This window comes from Mauremys mutica, unplaced genomic scaffold, assembly GCF_020497125.1.
Source record: "Mauremys mutica isolate MM-2020 ecotype Southern unplaced genomic scaffold, ASM2049712v1 Super-Scaffold_100120, whole genome shotgun sequence".
Classification (NCBI taxonomy): domain Eukaryota; kingdom Metazoa; phylum Chordata; order Testudines; family Geoemydidae; genus Mauremys; species Mauremys mutica.
The window spans coordinates 1318799-1336063 of NW_025423273.1; the positions used below are offsets into that span (position 1 = coordinate 1318799).

At 58.8% G+C, this 17265-nt stretch overlaps 1 non-coding gene across 1 annotated transcript; it reads right to left on the reverse strand.

The window, feature by feature from the left end:
- Window positions 1–7738: 7738 nt before the first annotated feature.
- Window positions 7739–7923, reverse strand: LOC123359421. Its single transcript, XR_006575862.1, has one exon. It is a non-coding gene; the product is annotated as a U2 spliceosomal RNA (small nuclear RNA).
- Between the last annotated feature and the right edge of the window lie 9342 nt (window positions 7924–17265).

Below are 17265 nucleotides of genomic sequence, written 5' to 3' on the forward strand. Positions count from 1 at the left end.
GGGACTTCCCGTTACCTGGGTGTGGGTTTCCAGACTAGCTGTGGCTTCAAGGGAGATGATGTTGCCATTTGCGGGGGCTGATCATCTCTCTGGCCAGGAGTGGTGTGTGCTCCCTAGCAGAAAGTTGGATCAATGAGGGTGACTCCCTGTTCTGAGTTTCTTTCTTCCTCCGAGGTTTCTCTCTCTGTGTTGGCCAACTCACACTCAAACTCTCTCTCTCCTTTCATGGACACCTGTCATGTTCAGTTGCCTTCATCCTCTTCCTCTGCTCCTCCTCCCCCAGTCTCCTATGGGCTCAGCTGGGTCTATCTGCCCACGGGCAAGGTCTGTGCCATACTGGGAAGGATGTGTCCTGCCTGCCAGCATAAGGGGGTTGCTCCTCCCACCCCTATCTTCGGGGAGACCTCATTGCTGTCACTGGGTCACAGCGTGAGTGGCCAGTCATGTCTTTGGGGCTGTGGGGTCTGAGACTGAGAGGGGTGGGCTTGCAGTCATGGCTTTGGGCACAGGAGAAGTGGGGCTGGGATTAGAGATGCCCAGAACCCCCCTTATCACCCACTAGCTCCATTACTGCATCACCCAAAAGCCTCGCTCAGGGTCCACTGTCTCCTTGTGCTGGGCACTGCAGGGACAATCAGAGGGACAGCAGGATGCATGAGGAAGTAGATGAGTGTGTGAGGCAGATGGGTGAAGGGGGGTGTGTGGCATACACTGGGGACGGATGGGGGGTTGGGAGTTGGACGGACAGTGGGACAGATGGAGAGCTGCAGGGACGGATGGTGACATCACAGGCTGGACTTGTGATGGGTTCAGCTCATGGCCGCTGGCCCTGTCATCTCCTGCCCCCATCTGCCCGTCTGACTCTGCCCCTGTCTCTCACAGGCAGCACTCAGCAGAGTCTGGCCCTGTCGTTACACTGGTGCCTACATCCAGTGCGCACCTGTGTGTTATGTGCTCCTGGAGAGCTCAGGCGGGGACAAGCGTGCGGCTCACGGCTGCTGAACCAGCTACTCCAAAACTGCCACAGATCTCCCCCTCCTTGGGCAGCAAGACCCTGGCTGGGGGGTTCCCTGTCCCTCCTCGCTGCCAACGCATCCTGCTCAGCACAGAGACCGAGGTCACCTGCCTCCGCCCAGCCTCTAGCTGGAGCTGCTCCAGCCCCGAATTGCTGGTATCCAGCCTGGCCGGAGTTGGTGCGATGTCCTAGCGGAGTCCGTTCTTTCTCCCCGGTCGATGACGATTTTCCCCTCTGCAGTTAGTTGCTCTTTCTCTGCTTCCCCATAGCCCCTCCCCAGTGATAGTGACCCCTGCTGGCCAGGCACGGGAGTGTCCTGTAGGTGCCTTCTTGTAGGAGCAGTGACTCCTGGTGGCGAGGGGCAGCAATGCCTGGCATGTATCCCCCTAGCATTGCTGCAGCGACCCCTGGTGGCCACTGAGGGCAGTTGCCTATGTGACCCCACCATTGCCATTGCACCTGTGAGCGCTGGTGGGTAGGTGAGGCAGGGCCCTGTATGTATATCAGCCATTGGGGCAGTGCCCTCTGTGTACCCCACTCTCATCTCGGTGACTCGTGTTGCCCAGGTGGGGCAGTCCCCTGTGTGTATTTACTCCCCCAACCCCTGCATTGGGCCAGTGAGCACTGGTAGCCAGAGGAGTCAGTGCCTGAGGTGTGTTCTTCACCTCCCCCAAGGTGGCAGGGTGCCTGGGTGGCCGTGTCAGGCAGTGCCCTGGGTATCTTCCAACCCCTCTGTGGCAGTGAGCCCTGCTCCTGGTGTGTGTCACTCCCCCACTAGGGATGTGCACTGGTGGCCAAGTATGGCAGGGCCCTGTGTGTAGCCCCCTCCCTCCCCCCTGCAGGGTGACCAGATAGAAAGTGTGAAGAATCGGGACGAGGTGGAGGGTAATAGGCACCTACATAAGAAAAAGCCCCAAATATCGGGACTGACCCTATTAAATCGGGACATCTGGTCACCCTATCCCCTCTACCCCTGTGCCAGGTATGGCAGGCACTGATCCCTGGCATCTCCGTGGGGCAATACCCTCTGTATATCCCCCTATTGGGGCAGTGACCTCTGCTGGTCAGGTGCGGCAGTGCCCTGTGTGTGTCCCCCCTATTTAGGTAGTGACCCCGGTGGCTAAGTGAGGCAGTGGCCTTTGATTTCCTCTTCTCTCCCCAGCCCCCTCTCTCTCTGGGGTAGGGCCCCCAGTTGGGGCACTACCCGATGAGTATCTCTACTAATTGGAGCAGTGACCTCCCCGTGGTGCCCTGGTGTGGCAGTGCCCTATTGATATCTCCCTCCCCCTCTCCCCACACCATTGTGGTAGTGGCCACTTCAGGCAGTGGCCTGTTTATCATCCCCCCACACCACCACCACCATTGCAGCAGTGCCCCCTGGTGGCCATGTGCAGCAGTGCCCTGCATGTATCCCCCCCAACCATTGCTGCAGTGACCCCAGGTGCCCAGTTTGAGTAGTAGCCTGTGTGTACCTCACCTCTTGGGGCAGTAACGTGTGGGACCAGCTAAGACAGTGCACAGTCTGTGACGTCTGGTGGCCACGTAGGGCAGTGGCCTGTATGTACCATCTCCTCTGGAGCAGTGACCACTGGTGTCTTGGTGCTAAGATGCAGCCACCTCTGGGGTACATGGTGGGGCTGTTTACAGGACAATGGGGACAGGCCCCCCTGTTCCAGGAAGTAGGGGAATGTCTGGTGTTGGGGGCAGAGCGTTCCACCTTCTATTGAACTGTGATGCTCTGAGCACCTTTCCCCTGCATGAAGAAGACCCTGTGTGGCTCCAAAGCTGGTCCAGTAACAGGTATCACCTCACCTGCCTTGTCTCCCTCGTATTCTGGCCAGTGTCCAACTTCCCCTTCGCTGTTGGTCCTCAAACCTCCTCCAAGCAACCCCCCCCCAGTCCCTTAAGATGCCAAACCTCCCCTGCAGCCCAACCCTGGGGGGGGGGTACCCCACCTGAAAACCCTATGGCACCATGGGAGTGGGAGTGTCCACTGCCTCCATCTCCCACCAGCCAGGGTGGGCCCCCCTGCACCATGGGAGTGGTCGTGTGTCCTGCTTCCATTTCCTGACAGCCGCTGCCAGGCCCGGCCCAGACTTCCTGTTTCTGGTGTGAGTCCGGAAGCAGATGCTGCCATGAGGCGGGGCTGGGAAGGGTGGTGCTGGTGTCAGGAGAAAGCAGGAGGAGCAGGTGGGGTCTGTGCTCCTGCGGGGAGGTGCTGCCCTTGCTGTGAAAAGGCCCCGCCATTAGGGGAGATGTCATCTCCCTGCCCTGCCACGCTCTGCACCAGCCCCTGCTTGTCATGGGAGCAGGGCTGGCTCCAGGCACCAATGTAGCAAGCAGGTGCTTGGAGTGGCCAATTCAAAGGGGCGGCCCGTCCGCTATCGGGGCAGCACGGCTGGGTCTTTGGCGGAAATTCGTCAGTGGGTCCCTCATTCCCTGTCTTAGTCTTTGAGCTGCCGCCGAATTGCTGCCGAAGAGGAAGGGGGGGAGGACTCGCCGCCGAAATGCCGCGGAAGCAGCAGTGTGGTTGAGCTGCCGCCGAAGAGCCACAGCTTGTCCTTTTCCCCCTCCTGCTTGGGGCGGCAGAAAAGCTGGAGCTGGCCCTGCACAGGAGGAGCAGGCTCCAGTCAGCGGAGCTGGAGCAGGGAACCCCACAGCAGGGAACCCCGCAGCCCAACGCCTGTCAGGCGCCCCCGTTCTCCATGCCCCTAATCCCTGCTGCCCCCCCACCCATCAGTTATAGAACAGGAGGCAACTTAACTTCTGCTCACTGTTCCCGGTGGGGCTCTAACAGAGCATTTACCGGAGCCACTTAACTTCCACTCGCTGTTCCCTTCATAGACGCAGGGTCAGAGCTCTCACAGGCTGGGCAGCAAGGGGCTGGTGCCGTTTGTCTCACCCCAGTGGGTATTGCAGCCCTTAGTATAGAGGTTTGTTCTTTAAACATGGGGTCAATCTCCTGTGGGGCTGGGCCACAGGAGAGCCCCTTGCCCCTTCCTGTGCTTCTAACCCTGCACTGTATCAGAGGGGGAGCCGTGTTAGTCTGGTTCTGTAAAAGCAGCAAAGAATCCTGTGGCACCTTATAGACTAACAGACGTTTTGCAGCATGAGCTTTCGTGGGTGAATATGACGAAGTGGGTATTCACCCATGAAAGCTCATGCTGCAAAACGTCTGTTAGTCTATAAGGTGCCACAGGATTCCTAACCCTGCACTGTTCACCCTGCATCCTCCCCCACACCCCTAACCCTGTGCCCCCCTCTGGCACCCCTAACCTCTGCATCCCTAACCCTGTGCTCCCCCCTGCACTCCCTCCAGCACCCCTAACCCCTACATCCCCAACCTCTGGCTCCCCCTAACCCTGCACCCCCTCCAGCACCCTTACGTCCCTCACCCCTAACCCTGTGCCCCCTACACCCCTAACCCTGTGACCTCTGGCACCCCTACACCCCAACCCTGCACCTCCCTCCTGCACCCCTCACCCTGCCTCCTAACCTCTGCACCCCAAACCCCAGTGCCCCCTCCTGTCCCCCTAATCCCTCCACACCCCTCTGGCACCAAACCCCTGAACCCCCTCTGGTGCCCCCAAGCTCTGCAACCCAAGCTCTGCACCCCTAACCCTGTGCCCCCCTCCAGTGCCCCTAACCCCTGCCTCCTCCTGCACCCGTAATCCCTGCACTGTGCCCCCTTTTCCCCTAACCCCTGCACCCCCTCCTGTGCCCACTTGGGGAAACTGACCTGGATGCACGGAGTAGCTGGCATTGCTGCTCGCTCCCCCGCCGCCCCTGAACACTGCTCCTCCGCACACCGCTAGGGGGCTGTGAGAGGGGGGCAAGGAGCGACATCAGGGCTCCCTGCATCCAGGTCACCTTCCCCACCACCTGGGCTGCATAAGGGGAGGACAGAGAGCAGCAGTCCAGGTGGTGGGGAAGGTGACCTGGATGCAGGGAGCCCTGATGTCGCTCCTTGCTCCCCCCTCACAGCCCCCTAGGGGGGCACGGAGGAACATTGGGGGGAGCAGTATCCGCTCATCACCGCTCTCTCCCCCTTCTCTTCCCCTCCCTCGCCCCATGCTCCTATGCCGGGAGGGAGCAGGGAGAAATCTGGGCACCACCCCAAGCAGCACTCCCCTGCCAGCCGGGAGCAGTTTCTGGCTTTACACCAGCAGCACACACCTCTCTGCCACCGTACAGCACCGCCCTTGACCATGGTACCCCTGGGCAATTCCCTGGTGGCACCCACCCCAAAGGCTGGCCCTGGCTATGGGCTTCAGAGGGAGTGACCAGACCAGGCGGCCATGGAGAGGTCCAGCCCCTGTTCTCCCCTCCCAGCTTCTAGCAATCAGAGGCCAGGGACATGCTTCCATGCTGATGACAGGTACTGCTCCATAACGACCCAAAGTACAGGGGCGGCTCCAGACCCCAGCATGCCAAGCGCATGCTTGGGGCAGCATGCCGCGGGGGGCACTCTGCTGGTCCCGGGAGGGCGACAGGCGGCTCCGGTGGACCTCCCTCAGACCTGCCTGCCGAGGGTCCGCTGGTCCCGCAGCTGGGGTGGAGCATCCGCAGGCACGTCTGCGGGAGGTCCACCGGAGCCGCAGGACAGGCGACCGGCAGAGCGCCCCCCGCGGCGTGCCACCGTGCTTGGGGCAGCGAAATGGCTAGAGCTGCCCCTACCAAAGTACATTCATATTCCTCATCTGAGTCAGATGCCACCAACCGAAGATTGATTTTCCTGTCTAGTGGTTCAGGTTCTGTAGTGTCTGCATCAGAGTGTTGCTCTTTGAGGACTTCTGCAACATGTTTCACACCTCGTCCCTCTTGGATTTTGGAAGGCTCTTCAGATTCTTAAACCTTGGGTCGAGCGCTGTAGCTATCTCTAGAAATCTTACGTTATACTTTCTTTGTGTTTTGTCAAATTTGCATTGAAAGTGTTCTTAAAGTGAACAACATGTGTCAACATGTGTCATCACCCAAGACTGCCATAAAACGAAATATATGGCAGAATGCGGATAAAACCATGGAGCAGGAGACATACAGTTCTTCATCAAGGTCTTCAGTCACAAATTAACACATTATTTTTTTAACGAGCGTTATCAGCATGGAAGCATGTCCTCTGGAATGGTGGTTGAAGTATGAAGGCATATGGATGTTAGCATATCTGGCACGTTAATACCTTTCAACGCTGACTACAAAAGTGCCATGAGAGAGCCTGTTCTCACTTTTAGGTGACGTATATAAGACACAGGCAACATTATCTCCAGTAAATGTAAACAAACTGGTTTGTCTTAGCGATTGGCTGAACAAGAAGTAGGACTGACTGGACTCTAAAGTTTTACATTGTTTTCTTTTTGAGTGCACTTATGCAACAAAAAAAATCTACATATGCAAGTTGCACTTTAATGATAAAGAGATTGCACTGCAGTACTTTATATTTTACAGTGTAAATATTTAATAAAACTATATATAGTGAGCACTGTACACTTCGTATTCTATGTTGTAATTGAAATCAATATATTGAAAATGTAGAAAAACAAAATATAATAAATTTCAATTGGTATTCTATTGTTTAACAGTGTGATTAAAACTGAGATTAATCATGATTTTTTAAAAAAGTTAATTGCGTAAATTAACTGGGATTAATTGACAGCCCTAGATTTGAATTTTTCTGTCACATGCAGGACAAGCTAGAATATCTGTGTGCAGGGAAAGAGCCTGGGGGGAATTGTGCTGTGAAATTATTTCCTGTTCTGACATGTCCCCAGTTGCCTTTTTTGCCCTAACAGGCTGCAGCGCAACATCCATGTTTTGCTCCAGCTCATTCGGTCCTCCCAGGGGCCCTGGAAGGGAAATGGCTGCAGTGGAGCCAGTTGAGGGAGGGATGATCAGGGAGTTGCTGGCGGGTTCCCTTGGCGGGGAGAAAGGGCAGTAAATACATAGGGGGTGGGAACTTCCAGGAAGGTTGGTCTGGGTGGGAGAGGGCAGGAAATCCCCAGGGTGGGGGAAGGGTGGGGGACAGGGAGTGACAAACCTGCTGGGATTTGTTTACTGTGAGGCTCCAGCATTTCTCAAGTGTGGCCACCAGGGGCTTTTATTGTGGCCACAGCCTCCCGGGCTGTAACTGAGGGGGAGTCGGGGGCAGCAAAGCAGCGGCTCTTCCCCCGGGCTGCCTGCAGGGGCTGGTCCCTACCCCCTTCCGGAGTCATAAACACTGCAGGAGCCGGCAACCGGTGGGAGTTCCCCTCCTTCCCACGTGCTTCAGGCTTCTGCTCTGGGATGGTGGGCGGCAGGCTCAGTCAAGATACATGGAACGTAGGCTGGGTGGGGTGAAGTCTGTGTAACTCATCCAGTTATTGATATACATGTGACCTCAAATATTACCAATCTGTGTTCCCCCCCCCACACACACACACACTAACTGCCCCCCCAACCAACCATCTCCCAAACAGACCCTCAGTCCAAAAAGCATTCGTCCCTCATATTGTTGAAGAGTCACAGCAAACAAAAGAACTCCAGTTTTTAAAACAATCCTCCAGCAAGACAAAGAAACTCACATCTGTAGACTCAGAAAACACCCCCCAAAACTTTTAAGACTATGTTGTCATGAAGAAACCAAAGTGCTAAAGATACCTGATTTTTCAAGTACTTTAAAAATATCTTCTCAAATCAGTATCTTTAGAACAAAACTCTTTCTACCTTTTGAACCAGACAATTCTCCCCAGAGGAAGAGGCACTGGTCCTGGAGACACTGCAATAACAGGTCAATACATTGGGTGGACAGAGCAAGCTCCTATTCCATTCCCTTGTTTCAAAAATCAATTTAACATACAGTCCTCAAATCAAGGACCTATCAGATATTAAACTGATAAGAACAGATTTAAAGTTTATTACAGAATATTTAAAAATAAACTATACAAAGCACGCCGCGGGGCCCCCCGGGGAGCGGCGATCGGGCCGCGGGGCAGGAGTCCCCCGGTGGCCCCAGCAGCGTGCTCCCGCCGCCGCCGCTGCTGGAGCTGCCGGGGGACTCCTGCCCCGCGCCCCGGCGGCCGGCGCCTGAGCCGCCGGGAGATCCCGGCCCCGCACCCGAGTGGCCGCTGCCCGAGCCGCCGGGCGATCCCGGCCCCACACCCCGGCTGCCGCCCGGGGAGCCCCACGGCGTACTCCCGCCGCCGCTGCTCGAGCCGCCGGGGGACTCTTGCCCCGCGCTCCGGCTGCCGCCGCTGCTCGGGCTGCCCGGGGACTCCTGTTCCGTGCCCCGGCGGCCGCTGCCCGAGCCGCTGGGGGATCTCAGCCCCACGCCCCGGCTGCCGCTGCCCGGGCCTCTGGGGGACTCCTGCCCCGCGTCCCGGCTGCCGCCGCCGCTCCGGCAGCCTGAGGTGTCCGGCCATGTGCTCCAGCCGCTAACGGCTGAGCCGCCGGGGGATCCCTGCCCCTCGCCCCAGCCGCCTATACGGCCTGGGGAGCCCTGCTACGTGCTCTGGCCGGAGAAGGCAGGGGATCCCTGCCCCACGCCCCGGCTACCGCTGTCCGAGGGGCTCTGCCGCACATTCCTGCCACCGCTGCTCTGGCCGGGGGATCCCTGCCCCCTGCCCTGGCTGCCGCTGCCCGAGCGGCCCGGAGAGCTTCGCCGCGTGCCTGGGCTGCCACCGCCCGGCCCGTCAGGAGACTCTTGTCGGGAGCCCCAGCCGCAGCCACTTGCGGCGCCTGGGGAGCCCCTTGATGTTTTTCAGCAACCAGGAGTCTGCCCTCCCGCGAACGCGCCGCTCCAGACCCCGCGAGACCTGACCGCCAACCGCCGATCGCTCCAACCGCCAAGAGACGCCTCCCCTGTCCTCCTGCGCTCACCGACCACACCCCCAGCACCCCAGGAGCCCCAGCCGCTGCGAGATGACTCCCTTGTTCTCCTGCGATGGCCGGACACGCCTCCTGCACCCCAGCAACCCCCGCCGCCGAGGGACAACCTCCCTGACACCCTACAGGACACCAACACCTGCCAGGAACCCCAGCCACCGGGAGGAACCCCAAGTACTCCCGAGACACAGCCACTGCTGAAGGACGCCCCCCCCCCCACCAGCCGTGCGACGGAAGACGACCAGGAGGGCGCTAACGCTCCACAAAATGGCTGCTCCGCCCCAGACACCGTCTACCTCCAATACCCCCTCACCACAGACGCGCTCATCTGCCCCATCTGCCTGCCACCTCGACGCTTCCATCTCCTCGGAGGGGTCACCAGACATCTGAGGAGATACCACAAGCAGTCCACCGCCTTCAGTTGCGCCCTCTGCAGCCTGCCCTTCGAGTCCCAGAAGAAATGCAAGGCGCATCAGGCCAGCTGCAAGAAAGCCCGCACAACAACAGCTCCGGTTCCGGTCCCCCGCCATCCTGTGTCCCAGCCCGCTGCTCCCGCGCTGCGAAGAGCCAGAGCGACCCTGCCAACTGCTGCCCAGAAACCCACTCCAGCCCCTGCGCTGGTGGACCAGGGCACTGCAGCCGAAACGACGACTACCACAGAGAGAAACGTCGACCGAGCCCCTACCAACTGGAGTCCCTTCACACCCACCCAAGTCGCCCGGAAGCTCTCTGAACTAAGGCGTCTCAGTGCCCCCTCCAACCAATGTGACCCCGCCCCGAGAAGGGTCAGTGCTCCGCCACGCGTAGCTGCCCGAGACCCTGCCGCTGGAGGCACCAAGGCTGGCTCTCGGTCTACCCTGCGAGCACCAGCCACAAGGGGTGCCAACGCAACTCCTCAGCCCGCCCTGCGAACCCCACCTGTCAGGGGAACGAGGATCATCCCCCAGACCGCCCCGCACACTGCTACCATCAGTGGAGCCAACGCCACGAACAGACCACAGCACCCGACCCCCGCTGTCAGACGGGCCGACACGGACCCAAAAGACACCAGGCCGATTCCTGCCGCCAGAAGGTCATGCGCTCCCACAGCATCCCCCCAGACGACAGCTGCACACGGAAGACCGGGCGTCACCTCCGCACCCACCGGCCCGAACCTGATCCCACCAACAACCAGTAACGATGCTACCCCACTGGTGGCTATGCCTCAGTAACCACCCGGAAGGTCCCCTGAGCCGCAAGCGAGACAACCCGTTGACCACGCGGCAAATTCGCTGCCCACGCCGACCGAGGAGCCGGAGGTCCGACAGCCGGTGGTTAGGCCAGCCACGCCCTGGCAGGCCGCCTGTATCGAGGAGCTCCAAGCGGCAAGCTCCTTTGAGGAATTCGACCCGCTCATCGACAGACTCACCCACGAGCTGTCGGCAGAGATTGCTCCCAAGAGGACACCAAACCAGATGACCACCCGGCCTGCCCTCAGACGACCCGTCCCAAATCGCGACACCTCCACCAGAGGAACCGGAAGAAGGAATGCCAGCCACCGCTACGACCCAGCAGCAGCTTCAAGGATCCAGAAGCTGTACAGAACGAACCACCCCAAGGCCGTAAGAGAGGTCCTCGACGGTCCCCCGTCATACTGCACGATCTCGCCCGAGCGCCTCTACAACTACTTCCTTGGAGTGTTCGGTGACGTGCCCAGGAACGACACGCAGCGCCCGGAGTGTCTCCGCCCCCTGCCCCGCGTTACCGATGCAGACTATCTAGAGGCCAACTTCACGCCTAAAGAGGTGACGACGAGACTCGCCAGAACCAAGAACACCGCACCCGGAAAAGACGGCATCCCCTACAGCCTCCTCAAGAAATGGAACCCCGGCTGCCTCGTGCTCTCCCACATCTTCAACTAGTGCAGGCGCTTCGGCCGGTCTCCCACCTCCTGGAAGAAGGCCATGACTGTCCTCATCCACAAGAAGGGCGAGTGAGACGACCCCAGCAACTGGAGACCCATCTCCCTCTGCTCCACGATGTACAAACTGTATGCCAGCTGCCTGGCAGCCAGAATCACGGAGTGGGCGATGACCGGGGGAGCCATCAGCCCGGCCCAGAAGGGCTTCATGCCGTCAGAGAGGTGCTACGAGCACAACTTCCTGCTCCAGACCGTCCTCCAGGCGACCAGGAGGGAGCGGAAGCAGTGCACGGTAGTATGGCTCGACCTGGCCAACGCCTTCGGGTCCATCCCCCACCACCACATCTTCAACACACTCCAGGAGTTCGGGATGCCAGAGACCTTCCTTCGCCTGATCCGGGAACTCTATGAGGGCTGCAGCACCACCATCCGCTCGGTGGAAGGAGAGACCGCCGAGATTCCTATCCGCAGCAGCGTGAAGCAGGGCTGCCCCCTCAGCCCCATCGTCTTCAACCTCGCCATGGAGCTGCTCCTGCGGGCGATCTCCGACGGCACTGACAGCTTCGACCTACATGGCGAGAGGGTGAGCGTCTTGGCCTACGCGGATGACCTGGTCCTGATCGCGGACGACCCCGAGAGACTCCAGGGCATGCTCAACACCATCGGGAGAGCTGCGGACTGGACAGGACTCCGCTTCAACGCCAAGAAGTGCGCGTCCCTCCACATTGACGGGAACAAGAGGGACTCGGTGCTGACAACGGAGTTCCTTATCCAGGGCGAGTCCGTCGTCCCCCTGGCAAAGGGGCAGGCGTACCAGCACCTCGGCACACTGATGGGCTTCCGCGTCCGGCAGACCCCCGAGGACACCATCCAGGAGATCCTGCAGGATGCCGCCAAGATCGACACATCCCTGCTGGCGCCATGGCAGAAAATCAATGCCCTCAACACCTTCCTGATCCCCCGCATCGCCTTCATCCTGAGAGGATCCGCCGTAGCAAAGGTGCCCCTCAACAAGGCGGACAACACCATCCGGCAGCTGGTGAAGAAGTGGCTGTCCCTACCCCAGAGAGCCAGCAACGAGCTCGTATACATTGCTCACCGTCACGGCGGCGCCAACGTCCCCCGCATGGGAGACCTGTGTGACATCGCGGTAATCACGCATGCCTTCCGCCTCCTGACGTGCCCGGACGCCGTGGTAAAGTACATCGCGACGGCCGCCCTGCGCGCCGCCACTGCGAAGCGAATTGGCAGAGCTCCCTCTGACCAAGATGTGGCCACCTTCCTGAGCGGCTCCCTGGACGGTGAGTTCGCCTGGGGCAGAGACGACATCGCCTCGCTGTGGACCCGCACCCGCAACGACACGCGCCGACTGGGAAAGCGACTGGGCTGCCGCTGGGTGTGGAGCGAGGAACGGCGGGAGCTTGGAGTCCTGGTGCCACATATCGGGATGGAGGGCAACACCATTGTCGGCCCCGGAGCCAGAGGCATGCTGGAAAGGTCGCTGAAGGCCGCCGTCCGCGCGCTCAACCTGGACACCCTGAAGAAAAAGCCGGACCAGGGCAAGGCTTTCGAGGTCACCAGCAAGTGGGACTCCAGCAACCACTTCCTCCCCTCTGGCAGCTTCATCCGTTTCGCCGACTGGCGGTTTATACACCGCGCCCGGCCGAACTGTGTCCCCCTCAACGGAGCCATCCGCCACGGGAACCCGGACAAGCGCTGCAGGAAGTGTGGGTACGCCCTGGAGACCTTGCCCCACGTCCTGTGCAGCTGCAGGCCCCACGGCAGAGCCTGGCAGCTGCGCCACAACGCCGTCCAGGACCGCCTGGTGAAGGCCATCGCCCCGCCCCTGGGAGAGATCGCTGTCAATCGCGCCATCCCCGGCACCGACAGCCTGCTGCGCCCGGACATCGTCATCACGGATGAGGACCGGAAAAAGATCATCCTCGTCGACGTGACGATCCCGTTCGAGAATAGGACCATGGCCTTCCGCCAAGCCCGAGCCCGCAAACTCAAAAAGTATGCTCCCCTGGCTGACACCCTGCAAGCAAAGGGCTACGAGGTCTACACCAATCATCTGATCGTTGGGGCCTTGGGCGCCTGGGACCCCCTTAATGAACGCGTGCTGTGGACCTGTGGGGTGGGCCGTCGCTACGCGCGGCTCATGAGATGCCTAATGGTCTCTGACGCTATCCGGTGGTCCAGAGACATTTACACAGAGCACGTCACCGGCCACCGTCAATACCAAGAGTGAGCCGGCGTGACTTCGTGCACCCACAAGGGGGAAGAGACCTGTCAACTTCCCCTGTTGGACTTTATCCCCTGAGCCCTGAACCAACCAAACTGAACTCTGCCCCGTGAGGGTCATCCTATCATCATTACCCAGTCCGCTCATTTATTCATGCCCACGACTATCCATTACCTGTTTGTATGAGTGATGTACCCTCACTGCTTGCTGGCTGTGCCCTGAACTCACCCACCGTATACCCCGCATTGGGGACATGACAGACTGTGTATATGTATATGCCGTCCAATACCAAAACGCTAACATCCCCCTACAACCTGTATGTTACCCCCAATGACACAATAACTGATGCCTCAAACACTTTATATCGTTTATTTTTAAATATTCTCTAATAAACTTTAAATCTGTTCTTATGAGTTTAATCTCTTTACTATGAGATGCTATACTGAGGGGACCTGACAATGTCCCAAAAGACAGACCCTGTGGCTCCTGCACCACAGCCCAGGGAACCAAGCCCTGTCCAGAAGCACTTTGCTGCCCTGCACAGGCTCCCGGCTATAGTAGCCCCGAGGGTCCCAGGGACATGTCGAGCCAGGAAGTCCGGGGACCAAGGTCCTGCCGCAAACAGCTCCTGCATCCCAAAACCAATGGAGCGAGACCCCACCACGTGGGGGAGCAGGCGTCATGCTCCCCAGCTGCCAGTGGACCGCCCCGCTATCTGCCTGCTGCCAGACAAACACCCGGATACTCATCAACAACCACAGCCCGAGAAAGGCTCGCTGTGGAGCCGTGCCCGCAACGCCACGCGCCGACTGGGAAAGCGACTGGGCTGCCACTGGGTGTGGAGCGAGGAACGGCGGGAGCTTGGAGTCCTGGTGCCACATATCGGGACTGGCATTCCTTCTTCCGGTTCCTCTGGCGGAGGTGTCGCGATTTGGGAGGGGTCGTCTGAGGGCGGGCCGGGTGGCCTCCTGGTTTGGTGTCCTCTTGGGGGCAATCTCTGCTGATAGCTCGCGGGTGAGCCCGTCAATGAGCAGGTCAAATTCCTCAAAGGAGGCTGCTGCTTGGAGCTTCTCGATCCAGGTGGCCTGCCAGGACATGGTTGGCCTAGTCGTCGGCCACCGGTCCTTGTGTTCCTTGGCCTGCGTGAGTAGTGCGTTTGCAGTTTGGTCGACGGGTAGCCTCGTTTGCGGCTCGGGGGACCTCTCGGTTGGCCCCGAGACATAGGCGCCGGTGCAGTAGTATCATTGCTGGTTGATGGTGTGACTTGGTTCAGGTCGGTGGGTGTAGGGGCGGTGCCCGGGCTTCCACGTGCGGCCGTTGTCCGGGGGGTTGCTGTGGGAGCGTGCGACCGTCTGGTGGTCGGGATTGGCCTGGCGTCTTTTGGGGCCGTGCCGGTCTGTCTGACGATGGGGGTCTGGTGCTGTGGTCTGGTCGTAGCGGTGGGGCCTCCAGCGGTAGCAGTGTGCGGGGCGGTCTGAGGAGTGGTCCCCGCTCCTCCGGTGGGTGAGGTTCGTAGGGCAGGCTGAGGAGTTGCGTTGGTGACCCTTGTGGCTGGCGCTCGCAGGGTGGGCCGGGAGCCAGCCTTGGTGCCTCCCGAGGGAGGGTCTCGGGCAGCCACGCGTGGCGGAGCGCTGAGCCTTCTCAGGGCGGGGGCACTGAGACGCCTTAGTTCAGAGAGCTTCCGGGCGACTTGGGTGGATGTGAAGGGACTCCAGTTGGTAGGGGCTCGGTCGACGTTTCTCGCTGTGGTAGTCGTCGTTTTGGCGGCAGTGCCCTGGTTCACCAGCGCAGGGGCTGGAGTGGGATTCTGGGCAGCGGTTGGCAGGGTCGCTCTGCCTTTTTGCAGTGCAGGAGCAGCGGGCTGAGGCACAGGATGGCGGGGGACCAGAGCCGGAGCTGTTGTTGTGTGGGTTTTCTTGCAGCTGGCCTGGTGCGCCTTGCATTTCTTCTGAGGGTACGTCTACACTACGGGATTATTCTGAATTTACATAAACCGGTTTAGTAAAACAGATTGTATAAAATCGATTGTGCGCGGCCACACTAAACACATTAAATCGGTGGTGTGTGTCCACGGTCCGAGGCTAGCGTCGATTTCGGAAGCGTTGCACTGTGGGTAGCTATCCCATAGCTATCCCATAGTTCCCGCAGCCTCCCCCGCCCCTTGGCATTTCCGGGTTGAGATCCCAGTGCCTGATGGGGCAAAAATCATTTTCGCGGGTGGTTCTGGGTACAGCCTCACCCCTCCCTCCCTGAAAGCGGCAGAGAACCGTTTCGCGCCTTTTTTGCTTGGTGAACTGTGCAGACGCCATAGCACAGCAAGCATGGACCCTGCTCAGCTCAATACCGCAATCGTGGATGTTTTAAACACCTCGCGCATTCTCATGCAGTATATGCTGAACCAGGACCTTCAAACCGAGGCGAGTAAGAGGCGGATACGGCAGCGCGGCGATGACAGTGATGAGGACGTAGACACAGAATTCTCTCAAACCGTGGGCCCCTGCGCTTTGGAGATCCTGATGGTAATGGGGCAGATTCTATCCATTGAACGCCGATTTTGGGCCCGGGAAACAAGCACTGACTGGTGGGACCGCATTGTGTTGCAGGTGTGGGACGATTCCCAGTGGCTGCGAAACTTTCGCATGCGTAAGGGCACTTTCATGGAACTTTGTGACTTGCTTGCCCCTGCCCTGAAACGCCATAATACCAAGATGAGAGCAGCCCTCACAGTAGAGAAGCGAGTGGCGATAGCCCTGTGGAAGCTTGCAACGCCAGACAGCTACCGGTCAGTCGGGAATCAATTTGGAGTTGGAAAATCTACTGTGGGGGCTGCTGTGATGCAAGTAGCCAAAGCAATCACTAAGCTGCTGCTACGAAAGGTTGTGACTCTGGGAAACGTGCAGGCCATAGTGGATGGCTTTGCTGCACTGGGATTCCCTAACTGTGGGGGGGCGATAGATGGAACCCATATCCCTATCTTGGCACCGCAGCACCAGGGCACCCAGTACGTAAACCGGAAGGGGTACTTTTCAATGGTGCTGCAAGCACTGGTGGATCACAAGGGACGTTTCACAAACATCCACGTGGGATGGCCAGGGAGGGTTCATGACGCTCGCGTATTCAGAAGCACTACTCTGTTTAAATGGCTGCAGCAAGGGAATTACTTCCCAGACCAGAAAATAACAGTTGAGGATGTTGAAATGCCTGTCGTTATCCTGGGGGACCCAGCCTACCCCTTGATGCCATGGCTCATGAAGCCATACACAGGCAGCCTGGACAGTGGTCAGGATCTGTTCAATTACAGGCTGAGCAAGTGCAGAATGGTGGTGGAATGTGCATTTGGCCGTTTAAAGGCGCGCTGGCGCACATTACTGACTCGCTCAGACCTCAGCCAAACCAATGTCCCCTATGTTATTGCTGCTTGCTGTATTCTCCACAATCTCTGTGAGAGTAAGGGGGAGACCTTTATGGCAGGGTGGGAGGCTGAGGCAAATCACCTGGCCTCTGATTACGCGCAGCCAGACACCAGGGAGATTAGAAGAGCACACCAGGAAGCGGTGCGCATCAGAGAAGCTTTGAAAAGGAGCTTCATCAATGGCCAGGGTACAGTGTGACTGCTGTGTTTGTTGATGAACACCCCCCCCCCCTTGATTGACTCATTCCCTGAAAGCAACTCTCCCTCCCCCTTCGAGTACAGCTTACTTATGCAAATAAAGTCACTCTTGTTTAAAAATCATGAATTCTTTATTAATTCATTATAAAAAGAGGGAGAGAAGTAAGGGTGTGGTTTGGGAGGAGGATAGGAAGGATGGAGAAGGCCATTAAAAAAATTTCACATTAACGACAGCCTTCTGGTTGGGCTGTCCACGGGGGTGGAGTGGGCGGGTGCACGGAGCCTCCCCCCACGCGTTCTTACACGTCTGGGTGAGGAGGATATGGAACATGGTGAGGGTTGAGGGTGGTTACACAGGGGCTGCAGCGGCACTCTGTGATCCTGCTGCCGTTCCTGAAGCTCCACCAGACGCCGGAGCACGTCAGTTTGATCACGCAGCAGCCCCAGAGTTGCATCCCGCCACCGCTGATCTTCCTGCCGCCACCTCTCATCTCGGTTGTCCCTCCTGTCCTCACGTTCATCCCTCCTGTCCTCACGTTCATCCCTCCTGTCCTCACGTTCACTGGCCTCTTTCCTGTAATTTGATACCACGTCCTTCCACTCATTCAGATGAGCTCTTTCATTGCGTGTAACTTCCATAA